A 14,872-nucleotide genomic window follows, 5' to 3' on the forward strand; every position below is an offset into this window, starting at 1 on the left:
ATTCGTTCACCCACCGTAAAATACTTATGCTCTTGAGAGAAGCCACTAGTGAAACCTATGGCCCCCGGGTCTATCTTCATCATATTAATCTTTCAACACTTATTTATTTCCTTTGCTTTTATTTTACTTTGCATCTTATCATAAAAATACCAAAAATATTATCCTATCATATCTATCAGATCTCACTCTCGTAAGTGACCGTGAAGGGATTGACAACCCCTTATCGCGTTGGTTGCGAGGATTTATTTGTTTTGTGTAGGTACGAGGGACTCGCGCGTAGCCTCCTACTGGTATGATACCTTGGTTCTCAAAAACTGAGGGAAATACTTACGCTACTTTGCTGCATCACCCTTTCCTCTTCAAGGGAAAACCAACGCAGTGCTCAAGAGGTAGAAAGAAGGATTTCTGGCACCGTTGCCGGGGAGGTCTACGCAAAAGTTCAACATACCAAGTACCCATCACAATCCCTTATCTCCCGCATTACATTATTTGGCCATTTGGCCTTCTCATTGTTCCTCTCCCCCACTTCACCCTTGCCATTTTATTTGCCCTCTCTTTTCCGGGTTGCCTCTTTTCGTTCCTTTTCCCTCGCCATGTCAGAACCAAAAAGGGGTTGGGGTTTTCTTCCCGAGTTTCAGCGCCTTTAGACAATCCTTGTTATCTTATATAAACTCATAAATAAAAATACTATGGAAAAACCTGCTGGAGTTATAAATGAAAACCTGTAGCAATTTTGATGAAGAAGATTCTGGAATATTTCGTTATTTACTCGAGAATCTTTGAAGATTTTTGGGATAGGCTATTAAGGACCGGGCTAGCATATGTACCTTCAATACCAAATTGAGGTTTACTTAAAAAGCTTTTATGTTGGGTTGCTCGCTTCGTTCAAACAAGTCTGGATTCTATTTTTGAAGAGGGTTTTCTTGAAGGGGACCCATAGATACCTATGAAAAGATGAAAACTATATTTGGGCACCCCATTAACGAGAAAGTTGAAATCACATCTCTTTTGCTTTCTTACCAAAACGAATCTATCAAAGATAAAAGCAAGCCTAGATGCCAATTTCCGCAACATACTTAATCTTTCTTCTACCATTAATGGTCATGTACTTTGTCAAAATAGAAAGATTATTTCCATAGATAACAAGTTTGCTCTCTTTGTCCCTAAAACCAAAAATGGCAATACCTAAGATCTATCCTTGCTTTTATGGCTAGCTAGGAGCGTTAAACGATAGCGCTTGTTGGGAGGCAACCCAATTTTATTTTTAGTTTTTTTTTCTTTTGCTTCTGTTTAGGAATAAATATTTGTTCTAGCCTCTGGTTGAATGTGTTTTTGTGTTTTAATTAGTGTTTGTGCCAAGTTAAACCTATAGGATCTTCTTGGATGATAGTTATTTGATCTTGCAGAAATTTCCAGAAACTTTCTGTTCAAGAAAACAATTGTTAAAAATCACCAGAACGTGATAAAATACTGATTCCAATTTCTGCTGATCAATAAACAAATTGTCTAGGTCTTCCTATTTTTTCTGATTTTTTGGAGTTCCAGAAGTTTGCGTTAGTTACAGATTACTACAGACTGTTCTGTTTTTGACAGATTCTGTTTTTCGTGTGTTGTTTGCTTATTTTGATGAATCTATGGCTAGTAAAATAGTTTATAAACCATATAGAAGTTGGAATACAGTAGGTTTAACACCAATATAAATAAAGAATGAGTTCATTACAGTACCTTGAAGTGGTCTTTTGTTTTCTTTCGCTAACAGAGCTCACGAGTTTTCTGTTAAGTTTTGTGTTGTGAAGTTTTCAAGTTTTGGGTGAAAGATTTGATGGATTATGGAACAAGGAGTGGCAAGAGCCTAAGCTTGGGGATGCCCATGGCACCCCCAAGATAATCTAAGGACACCAAAAAGCCAAAGCTTGGGGATGCCCCGGAAGGCATCCCCTCTTTCGTCTACTTCCATCGGTAACTTTACTTGGAGCTATATTTTTATTCACCACATGATATGTGTTTTGCTTGGAGCGTCTTGTATGATTTGTGTCTTTGCATTTTAGTTTACCACAATCATCCTTGCTGTACACACCTTTTGAGAGAGACATACATGATTTGGAAATTATTAGAATACTCTATGTGCTTCACTTATATCGTTTGAGTTATATAGTTTTGCTCTAGTACTTCACTTATATCTTTTAGAGCACGGTGGTGGATTTGTTTTATAGAAACTATTGATCTCTCATGCTTCACTTAGATTATTTTGAGAGTCTTAAATAGCATGGTAATTTGCTTAAATAATCCTAATATGCTTGGTATTCAAGATTAGTAAAAACTTTCTTATGAGTGTGTTGAATACTAAGAGAAGTTTGATGCTTGATGATTGTTTTGATATATGGAGGTAATAATATCAAAGTCATGCTAGTTGAGTAGTTGTGAATTTGATAAATTCTTGTGTTGAAGTTTGCAAGTCCCGTAGCATGCACGTATGGTAAGCGTTATGTAACAAATTTGAAACATGAGGTGTTCTTTGATTGTCCTCCTTATGAGTGGCGGTCGGGGACGAGCGATGGTCCTTTCCTACCAATCTATCCCCCTAGGAGCATGCGCGTAGTGCTTGGTTTTTGATGACTTGTAGATTTTTGCAATAAGTATGTGAGTTCTTCATGACTAATGTTGAGTCCATGGATTATACGCACTCTCACCCTTCCATCATTGCTAGCCTCTTCGGTACCGTGCATTGCCCTTTCTCACATTGAGAGTTGGTGCAAACTTCGCCGGTGCATCCAAACCCCGTGATATGATATGCTCTTTCACACATAAACCTCCTTATATCTTCCTCAAAACAGCCACCATACCTACCTATTATGGCATTTCCATAGCCATTCCGAGATATATTGCCATGCAACTTTCCACCATTCCGTTTATCATGACACATCCATCATTGTCATATTGCTTAGCATGATCATGTAGTTGACATAGTATTTGTGGCAAAGCCACCATTCATAATTTTATTTCATACATGTCACTCTTGGTTCATTGCATATCCCGGTACACCGCCGGAGGCATTCATATAGAGTCATACTTTGTTCTAGTATCGAGTTGTAATCATTGAGTTGTAAATAAATAGAAGTGTGATGATCATCACTTTCTAGAGCATTGTCCCAAGTGAGGAATAAAAAAAGAGAAATGCCATAAAAAAGAGAAGGCCCAAAAAATGAGAGAAAAAGAGAGAAGGGACAATGTTACTATCCTTTGCCACACTTGTGCTTCAAAGTAGCACCATAATCTTCATGATAGAGAGTCTCTTGTTTTGTCACTTTCATATACTAGTGGGAATTTTTCATTATAGAAATTGGCTTGTATATTCCAACAATGGGCCTCCTCAAGTGCCCTAGGTCTTCGTGAGCAAGCAAGTTGGATGCACACCCACTTAGTTTCTTTTGTTGAGCTTTCATACATTTATAGCTCTAGTGCATCCGTTGCATGGCAATCCCTACTCCTTGCATTAACATCAATCGATGGGCATCTCCATAGCTCATTGATTAGCCTCGTTGATGTGAGACTTTCCCCTTTTTTGTCTTCTCCACATAACTCCCATCATCATATTCTATTCCACCCATAGTGCTATGTCCATGGCTCGCGCTCATATATTGCGTGAAGGTTTATAAGTTTGAGATTACTAAAGTATGAAACAATTGCTTGGCTTGTCATCGGGGTTGTGCATGATGAGAGCATTCTTGTGTGACGAAAATGGAGCATGACTAAACTATATGATTTTGTAGGGATGAACTTTCTTTGGCCATGTTATTTTGAGAAGACATAATTGCTTAGTTAGTATGCTTGGAGTATTATTATTTTTATGTCAATATGAACTTTTATCTTGAATCTTTTGGATCTGAATATTCATAGCACAATTAAGAAGAATTACATTGAAATTATGCCTAGTAGCACTCCGCATCAAAATTCTGTTTTTATCATTTACCTACTTGAGGACGAGCAGGAATTAAGCTTGGGGATGCTTGATACGTCTCCAACGTATCTATAATTTTTGATTGCTCCATGCTATATTATCTTCTGTTTTGGACATTATTGGGCTTTATTATTCACTTTTATATTATTTTTGGGACTAACCTATTAACCGGAGGCCCAGCCCAGAATTGTTGTTTTTTTTGCCTATTTCAGAGTTTCGCAAAAAAAATATCAAACGGAGTCCAAACGGAATGAAACCTTCGGGAGCGTGATTTTTGGAACGAACAAGATCCAGGAGACTTGGACCCTACGTAAGAGAAGCTTCCAGGAGGCCACTGTTGGGGAACGTAGTAATTTCAAAAAAATTCCTACGCACACGCAAGATCATGGTGATTCATAGCAACGAGAGGGGAGAGTGTTGTCCACGTACCCTCGTAGACCGACAGCGGAAGCGTTATCACAACGCGGTTGATGTAGTCGTACGTCTTCACGATCCGACCGATCAAGTACCGAACGTACGGCACCTCTGAGTTCTACACACGTTTAGCTCGATGACGTCCCTCGAACTCCGATCCAGCCGAGTGTTGAGGGAGAGTTTCGTCAGCACGACGGCGTGGTGACGATGATGATGTTCCACCGACGCAAGGCTTCGCCTAAGCTCCACAACGGTATTATCGAGGTGTAATTGGGTGGAGGGGGCACCGCACACGGCTAAGAGATCTCAAGGATCAGTTGTTGTGTCTCTGGGGTGCCCCCTGCCCCCGTATATAAAGGAGCAAGGGGGAAGGCAGCCGACCAAGGGGAGAGGCGCGCCATAGGGGGGAGTCCTACTCCCACCGGGAGTAGGACTCCTCCTTTCCTTGTGGGAGTAGGAGAAGGGAAGGGGGAAGGAGAAAGAAGGAAGGGTGCGCCCCCTTCCCTAGTCCAATTCGGACCAGACCATGGGGAGGGGTGCGGCCACCTTTTGAGGCCTTTCTCTCCTTTCCCGTATGGCCCATTAAGGCCCAATACGAATTCCCGTAACTCTCTGGTACTCCGAAAAATACCCGAATCACTCGGAACCTTTCCGAAGTCCGAATATAGTTGTCCAATATATCGATTTTTACGTCTCGACCATTTCGAGACTCCTCGTCATATCCCCGATCTCATCCGGGACTCCGAACTCCTTCGGTACATCAAAACTCAATAAAATTGTCATCGTAACGTTAAGCGTGCGGACCCTACGGGTTCGAGAACTATGTAGACATGACCGAGACACGTCTTCGGTCAATAACCAATAGCGGGACCTAGATGCCCATATTGGCTCCCACATATTCTACGAAGATCTTTATCGGTCAGACCGCATAACAACATACGTTGTTCCCTTTGTCACCGGTATGTTACTTGCCCGAGATTTGATCGTCGGTATCTCGATACCTAGTTCAATCTCGTTACCGGCAAGTCTATTTACTCGTTCCGTAACACATCATCCCGCAACTAACTCGTTAGTCACAATGCTTGCAAGGCTTATAGTGATGTGCATTACCGAGTGGGCCCAGAGATACCTCTCCGACAATTGGAGTGACAAATCCTAATCTCGAAATACGCCAACCCAACAAGTACCTTTGGAGACACCTGTAGAGCACCTTTATAATCACCCATTTACATTGTGACATTTGGTAGCACACAAAGTGTTCCTCCGGTAAACGGGAGTTGCATAATCTCATAGTCATAGGAACATGTATAAGTCATGAAGAAAGCAATAGCAACATACTAAACGATCGAGTGCTAAGCTAACGGAATGGGTCAAGTCAATCACGTCATTCTCCTAATGAGGTGATCTCGTTAATCAAATGACAACTTATGTCTATGGCTAGGAAACATAACCATCTTTGATTAACGAGCTAGTCAAGTAGAGGCATACTAGTGACACTCTGTTTGTCTATATATTCACACATGTATTATGTTTCCGGTTAATACAATTCTAGCATGAATAATAAACATTTATCATGATATAAGGAAATATATAATACTTTATTATTGCCTCTAGGGCATATTTCCTTCAGTCTCCCACTTGCACTAGAGTCAATAATCTAGTTCACATCGCCATGTGATTTAACATCAATAATTCACATCACCATGTGATTAACACCCATAGTTCACATCTCTATGTGACTAACACTCAAAGGGTTTACTAGAGTCAATAATCTAGTTCACATCGCTATGTGATTAACACCCAAAGAGTACTAAGGTGTGATCATGTTTTGATTGTGAGATAATTTTAGTCAACGGGTCTGTCACATTCAGATCCGTAAGTATTTTGCAAATCTCTATGTCTAGAATGCTCTGCACGGAGCTACTCTAGCTAATTGCTCCCACTTTCAATATGTATCTAGACCGAGACTTTAGAGTCATTTAGATTAGTGTCAAAACTTGCATCGACGTAACCCTTTACGACGAACCTTTTGTCACTTCCATAATCGAGAAACATTTCCTTATTCCACTAAGGATAATTTTGACCGCTGTCCAGTGATCTACTCCTAGATTACTATTGTACTCCCTTGCCAAAATCAGTGTAGGGTATACAATAGATTTGGTACACAGCATGGCATACTTTATAGAACCTATGGCCAAGGCATAGGGAATGACTTTCATTCTCGTTCTATCTTCTGCCGTGGTCGGGCTTTGAGTCTTACTCAATTTCATACCTTGTAACACAGGCAAGAACTCTTTCTTTGACTGTTGTATTTTGAACTACTTCAAAATATTGTTAAGGTATGTACTCATTGAAAACACTTATCAAGCGTCTTGATCTATCTCTATAGATCTTGATGCTCAATATGTAAGCAGCTTCACCGAGGTATTTCTTTGAAAATCTCCTTTCAAACACTCCTTTATGCTTTGCAGAATAATTCTACATTATTTCTGATCAACAATATGTCATTCACATATACTTATCAGAAATGTTGTAGTGCTCCCACTCACTTTCTTGTAAATACAGGCTTCACCGCAAGTCTGTATAAAACTATATCCTTTGATCAACTTATCAAAGTGTATATTCCAACTCCGAGATGCTTGCACCAGTCCATAGATGGATCGCTGGAGCTTGCATATTTTGTGAGCACCTTTAGGATTGACAAAACCTTCTGGTTGCATCATATACAACTCTTCTTTAATAAATCCATTAAGGAATGCAGTTTTGTTTATCCATTTGCCAGATTTCATAAAATGCGGCAATTGCTAACATGATTCGGACAGACTTTAAGCATAGATACGAGTGAGAAACTCTCATCGTAGTCAACACCTTGAACTTGTCGAAAACCTTTTTGCGACAATTCTAGCTTTGTAGACAGTAACACTACTATCAGCGTCCGTCTTCCTCTTGAAGATCCATTTAATCTCAATGACTCGCCGATCATCGGGCAAGTCAATCAAAGTCCATACTTTGTTCTCATACATGGATCTCATCTCAGATTTCATGGCCTCAAGCCATTTTGCGGAATCTGGGCTCACCATCGCTTCTTCATAGTTCGTAGGTTCGTTATGGTCTAGTAACATAACTTCCAGAACAGGATTACCGTACCACTCTGGTGCAGATCTTACTCTGGTTGATCTACGAGGTTCAGTAATAACTTGATCTGAAGTTTCATGATCATCATCATTAACTTCCTCACTAATTGGTGTAGGTGTCAGAAACTGGTTTCTGTGATGAACTACTTTCCAATAAGGGAGCAGGTATAGTTACCTCATCAAGTTCTACTTTCCTCCCACTCACTTCTTTCGAGAGAAACTCCTTCTCTAGAAAGGATCCATTCTTAGCAACGAATGTCTTGCCTTCGGATCTGTGATAGAAGGTGTACCCAATTGTCTCCTTTGGGTATCCTATGAAGACACATTTCTCCGATTTGGGTTTGAGCTTATCAGGATGAAACCTTTTCACATAAGCATCGCAACCCCAAACTTTAAGAAATGACAACTTTGGTGTCTTGCCAAACCACAGTTCATAAGGTGTCGTCTCAATGGATTTTGATGGTGCCCTATTTAACGTGAATGCAGCTGTCTCTAATGCATAACCCCCAAAACGATTAGTGGTAAATTGGTAAGAGACATCATAGATTGCACTATATCCAATAAAGTACGGTTATGAAGTTCGGACACACCATTATGCTGTGGTGTCCCAGGTGGCATGAATTTGTGAAACTATTCCACATTGTTTTAACTGAAGGCCAAACTCGTAACTTAAATACTCTTCTCGACGATCAGATCGTAGAAACTTTATTTTCTTGTTACGATGATTTTCTGCTTCACTCTGAAATTATATGAACTTTTCAAATGTTTCAGACTCTTGTTTCATTAAGTAGATATACCCATATCTGCTCAAATCATCTGTGAAGGTCAGAAAATAATGATACCTGCTACGAGCCTCAATATTGATCGGACCACATACATCTGTATGTATGATTTCCAAAAAATCTGTTGCTCTCTCCATAGTTCCGGAGAACGGCGTTTTAGTCATCTTGCCCATGAGGCACGGTTCGCAAGCATCAAGTGATTCATAATCAAGTGATTCCAAAATCCCATCAGTATGGAGTTTCTTCATGCGCTTTACACCAATATGACCTAAACGGCAGTGCCACAAATAAGTTGCACTATCATTATTAACTTTGCATCTTTTGGCTTCAATATTATGAATATGTGTATCACTACGATCGAGATCCAACAAACCATTTTCATTGGTGTGTATGACCATAGAAGGTTTTATTCATGTAAACAGAACAACAATTGTTCTCTAATTTAAATGAATAACCGTATTGCAATAAACATGATCAAATCATATTCATGCTCAACGCAAACACCAAATAACACTTATTTAGTTTCAACACTAATCCCGAAAGTACAGGGAGTGTGCGATGATGATCATATCAATATTGGAACTACTTCCAACACACATCGTCACCTCGCCTTTTACTAGTCTTTGTTTATTCTGCAACTCCTGTTTTCGAGTTACTACTCTTTAGCAACTGAACCAGTATCAATTACCGAGGGGTTGCTATAAACACTAGTAAAGTACACATCAATAATCTGTATATCAAATATACCTTTGTTCACTTTGCCATCCTTCTTATCCACCAAATAGTTGGGGTAGTTCCGCTTCCAGTGACCAGTCCCTTTGCAGTAGAAGCACTTAGTCTCAGGCTTAGGACCAGACTTAGGCTTCTTCACTTGAGCAGCAACTTGCTTGCCGTTCTTCTTGAAGTTCCCCTTCTTCCCTTTGCCCTTTTCTTGAAACTAGTGGTCTCGTCAACCATCAACACTTGATGTTTTTCTTGATTTCTACCTTCATCGATTTCAGCATCACGAAGAGCTCGGGAATTACTTTCGTCATCCCTTGCATACTATAGTTCATCACGAAGTTCTACTAACTTGGTGATGGTGACTAGAGAATTATGTCAATCACTATTTTATCTGGAAGATTAACTCCCACTTGATTCAAGCGATTGTAGTACCCAGACAATCTGAGCACATGCTCACTAGTTGAGCGATTCTCCTCCATCTTTTAGCTATAGAACTTGTTGGAGACTTCATATCTCTCAACTCGGGTATTTGCTTGAAATATTAACTTCAACTCCTGGAACATCTCATATGGACCATGACGTTCAAAACGTCTTTGAAGTCCCGATTCTAAGCCGTTAAGCATGGTGCACTAAACTATCAAGTAGTCATCATATTGAGCTAGCCAAACGTTCATAACGTCTGCATCTGCTCCTGCAATAGGTCTGTCACCTAGCGGTGCATCAAGGACATAATTTTTTTGTGCAGCAATGAGGATAATCCTCAGATCATGGATCCAATCCGCATCTTTGCTACTAACATTTTTCAACATAATTTTCTCTAGGAACATATCAAAAATAAAACAGGGAAGCAACAACGCGAGCTATTGATCTACAACATAATTTGCAAAATACTATCAGGACTAAGTTCATGATAATTCAAGTTCAATTAATCATATTACTTAAGAACTCCCACTTAGATAGACATCCCTCTAATCCTCTAAGTGATCACGTGATCCATATCAACTAAACCATGTCCGATCATCACGTGAGATGGAGTAGTTTCAACGGTGAACATCAATATGTTGATCATATCTACTATATGATTCACACTCGACCTTTCGGTCTCCGTGTTCCGAGGCCATATCTGTTATATGCTAGGCTCGTCAAGTTTAACCTGAGTATTCCGCGTGTGCAACTGTTTTGCACCCATTGTATTTGAACGTAGAGCCTATCACACCCGATCATCACGTGGTGTCTCAGCACGAAGAACTTTCGCAACGGTGCATACTCAGGGAGAACACTTATACTTTGATAATTTAGTGAAGGATCATCTCATAATGCTACCGTCAAACAAAGCAAGATAAGATGCATCAAGGATTAACATCACATGCAATCAATATAAGTGATATGATATGGCCATCATCATCTTGTGCTTGTGATCTCCATCTCCGAAGCACCGTGCTTGTGATCTCCATCTCCGAAGCACCGTCATGATCACCATCGTCACCGGCGCGACACCTTGATCTCCATCGTAGTATCGTTGTCGTCTCGCCAACTTATTGCTTTTACGACTATAGCTACCGCTTAGTGATAAAGTAAAACTATTACATGGCGATTGCATTTCATACAATAAAGCGACAACCATATGGCTCCTGCCAGTTGCCGATAACTCGGTTAGAAAACATGATCCTCTCATACAACAAATTATATCACATCATGTCTTGACCATATCACATCACAACATGCCCTGCAAAAACAAGTTAGACGTCCTCTACTTTGTTGTTGCATGTTTTACGTGGCTGCTACGGGCTTAGCAAGAACCGTTCTTACCTACGCATCAAAACCACAACGATAGTTTGTCAAGTTGGTGTTGTTTTAACCTTCGCAAGGACCGGGCGTAGCCACACTCGGTTCAACTAAAGTGAGAGAGACAGAGACCCGCCGGTCACCTTTAAGCAACGAGTGCGCGCAACGGTGAAACCAATCTCGCGTAAGCGTACGCGTAATGTCGGTCCGGGCCGCTTCATCTCACAATACCGCTGAACCAAAGTATGACATGCTGGTAAGCAGTATGACTTATATCGCCCACAACTCACTTGTGTTCTACTCGTGCATAGCATCAACGCATAAAACCAGGCTCGGATGCCACTGTTGGGGAACGTAGTAATTTCAAATGGTGATGCATAGCAACGAGAGGGGAGAGTGTTGTCCACGTACCCTCGTAGACCGACAGCGGAAGCGTTATCACAACGCGGTTGATGTAGTCGTACGTCTTCACGATCCGACCGATCAAGTACCGAACGTACGGCACCTCCGAGTTCTACACACGTTCAGCTCGATGACGTCCCTCGAACTCCGATCCAGCCGAGTGTTGAGGGAGAGTTTCGTCAGCACGACGGCGTGGTGACGATGATGATGTTCCACCGACGCAGGGCTTCGCCTAATCTCCACAATGGTATTATCGAGGTGTAATTGGGTGGAGGGGGGCACCGCACACGGCTAAGAGATCTCAAGGATCAATTGTTGTGTCTCTGGGGTGCCCCCCTGCCCCCGTATATAATTGAGCAAGGGGGAAGGCAGCCGGCCAAGGGGAGAGGCGCGCCATAGGGGGGAGTCCTACTCCCACCGGGAGTAGGATTCCTCCTTTCCTTGTGGGAGTAGGAGAAGGGAAGGGGGAAGGAGAAAGAAGGAAGGGTGCGCCCCCCTTCCCTAGTCCAATTCGGACCAGACCATGTGGAGGGGTGCGGCCACCTTTTGAGGCCTTTCTCTCCTTTCCCGTATGGCCCATTAAGGCCCAATACGAATTCCCGTAACTCTCCGGTACTCCGAAAAATACCCGAATCACTCGGAACCTTTCCGAAGTCCGAATATAGTCGTCCAATATGTCGATTTTTACGTCTCGACCATTTCGAGACTCCTCGTCATATCCCCGATCTCATCCGGGACTCCGAACTCCTTCAGTACATCAAAACTCAATAAAACTATCATCGTAACGTTAAGCGTGTGGACCCTACGGGTTCGAGAACTATGTAGACATGACCGAGACACGTCTCCGGTCAATAACCAATAGCGGGACCTGGATGCCCATATTGGCTCCCACATATTCTACAAAGATCTTTATCGGTCAGACCGCATAACAACATACGTTGTTCCATTTGTCACCGGTATGTTACTTGCCCGAGATTTGATCGTCGGTATCTCGATACCTAGTTCAATCTCGTTACCGGCAAGTCTCTTTACTCGTTCCGTAACACATCATCCCGCAACTAACTCATTAGTCACAATGCTTGCAAGGCTTATAGTGATGTGCATTACCGAGTGGGCCCAGAGATACCTCTCCAACAATTGGAGTGACAAATCCTAATCTCGAAATACGCCAACCCAACAAGTACCTTTGGAGACACCTGTAGAGCACCTTTATAATCACCCATTTACGTTGTGACGTTTGGTAGCACACAAAGTGTTCCTCCGGTAAACGGGAGTTGCATAATCTCATAGTCATAGGAACATGTATAAGTCATGAAGAAAGCAATAGCAACATACTAAACGATCGAGTGCTAAGCTAACGGAATGGGTCAAGTCAATCACGTCATTCTCCTAATGAGGTGATCTCGTTAATCAAATGACAACTTATGTCTATGGCTAGGAAACATAACCATCTTTGATTAACGAGCTAGTCAAGTAGAGGCATACTAGTGACACTCTGTTTGTCTATATATTCACACATATATTATGTTCCGGTTAATACAATTCTAGCATGAATAATAAACATTTATCATGATATAAGGAAATATATAATACTTTATTATTGCCTCTAGGGCATATTTCCTTCAGCCACGAGGTAGGGGGGCGTGCCTACCCCCCCAGGGCGCGCCCTCCACCCTCGTGGGCCCCCTGTTGCTCCACCGACGTACTCCTTCCTCCTATATAAACCTACGTACCCCCAAACGATCAGAACAGGAGCCAAAAACCTAATTCCACCGCCGCAACCTTCTGTACCCACGAGATCCCATCTTGGGGCCTGTTCCGGAGCTCCGCCGGAGGGGTATCCATCACGGAGGGCTTCTACATCAACACCATAGCCTCTCCGATGAAGTGTGAGTAGTTTACCTCAGACCTTCGGGTCCATAGTTAGTAGCTAGATGGCTTCTTCTCTCTTTTTAGATCTCAATACAATGTTCTCACCCTCTCTCGTGGAGATCTATTCGATGTAATCTTCTTTTTGCGGTGTGTTTGTTGAGACCGATGAATTGTGGGTTTATGATCAAGATTACCTATGAACAATATTTGAATCTTCTCTGAATTCTTTTATGTATGATTGGTTATCTTTGCAAGTCTCTTTGAATTATCAGTTTGGTTTGGCCTACTAGATTGATCTTTCTTGCAATGGGAGAAGTGCTTAGCTTTGGGTTCAATCTTGCGGTGTCCTTTCCCAGTGACAGTAGGGGCAGCAAGGCACGTATTGTATTGTTGCCATCGAGGATAACAAGATGTTTTTTTTATCATATTGCATGAATTTATCCCTCTACATCATGTCATCTTGCTTAAGGCGTTACTCTATTTTCATGAACTTAATACTCTAGATGCATGCTGGATAGCGGTCGATGAGTGGAGTAATAGTAGTATATGCAGGCAGGAGTCGGTCTACTTGTCTCGGACGTGATCATACCTAGATATTCTCATAACTATGCTCAATTCTGTCAATTGCTCAATAGTAATTCGTTCACCCACCGTAAAATACTTATGCTCTTGAGAGATGCCACTAGTGAAACCTATGGCCCCTGGGTCTATCTTCATCATATTAATCTTCCAACACTTATTTATTTCCTTTGGTTTTTACTTTGCTTTTATTTTACTTTGCATCTTATCATAAAAATACCAAAAATATTATCCTATCATATCTATCAGATCTCACTCTCGTAAGTGACCATGAAGGGATTGACAACCCATTATCGCATTGGTTGCGAGGATTTATTTGTTTTGTGTAGGTACGAGGGACTCGCACGTAGCCTCCTACTGGATTAATACCTTGGTTCCCAAAAACTGAGGGAAATACTTACGCTACTTTGCTGCATCACCCTTTCCTCTTCAAGGGAAAACCAACGCAGTGCTCAAGAGGTTGCACTGACCTGCTTCGTCATGTTAGCGGGGCTGGGGCTCCACCTCGTCACAGCAACGATGTTGCATTGCCACTTCGGAGCGCCGAACTCTTCGCTCGGCCACCTCGGGACTAGCCTCGCGCTGGGACCTTGTCCCACATCAAGCTCGGATCGCGTCATCAACACCGAGCACATTAACCAGCTAAGTCGCTTTCATGCTCAAAAACATTCAGTCTCAAATTTCGTTCGGTTCGACCAAGCATTATACTTTTTTAGGCAACAAGTTTTTTGTAAAACTTCCTTGTCAAAACTTTGTTTGTGACACACAAATTCAAATACCCCGTTTACTTGGGGGCTTCCTTTATGAAGCCTTTCCTCTTGCATATGATTATACTTGTATGGCTTCGTTCCTTGTTCGTGTATTACGCCACAGTATGCACCATGTTGACTTAAGTGTTCCGCAAGCTGGGTTGCCTTACTCCTGTGTTTTCCCCTACGTTCCCGATTGTTCGGATAAGGAGTAAAGGGAGCACCTCTGCGATTGTTATGATCGGGTCATCTGAGCCGGACCTTAGACTGGGTGAAGCCGAAAGCTAGCGCTCTTATTGTTTTCAATCATGGTCGGCACACAACGGAACTCATGAGTACAAAAAATCTATTGCACAAGTCTCATAGTAACAATGAGCAGCCGAAGAAAGGTATCAGTGGGGGTACTATTTTCTTCGAAGATGCTTCTTACACTTCGTCAGTAATATAGCATAAGTTCCCTGAGCGCGCTTTGTC

This window comes from Triticum aestivum, chromosome 3D (assembly GCF_018294505.1).
Source record: "Triticum aestivum cultivar Chinese Spring chromosome 3D, IWGSC CS RefSeq v2.1, whole genome shotgun sequence".
Lineage (NCBI taxonomy): Eukaryota > Viridiplantae > Streptophyta > Magnoliopsida > Poales > Poaceae > Triticum > Triticum aestivum.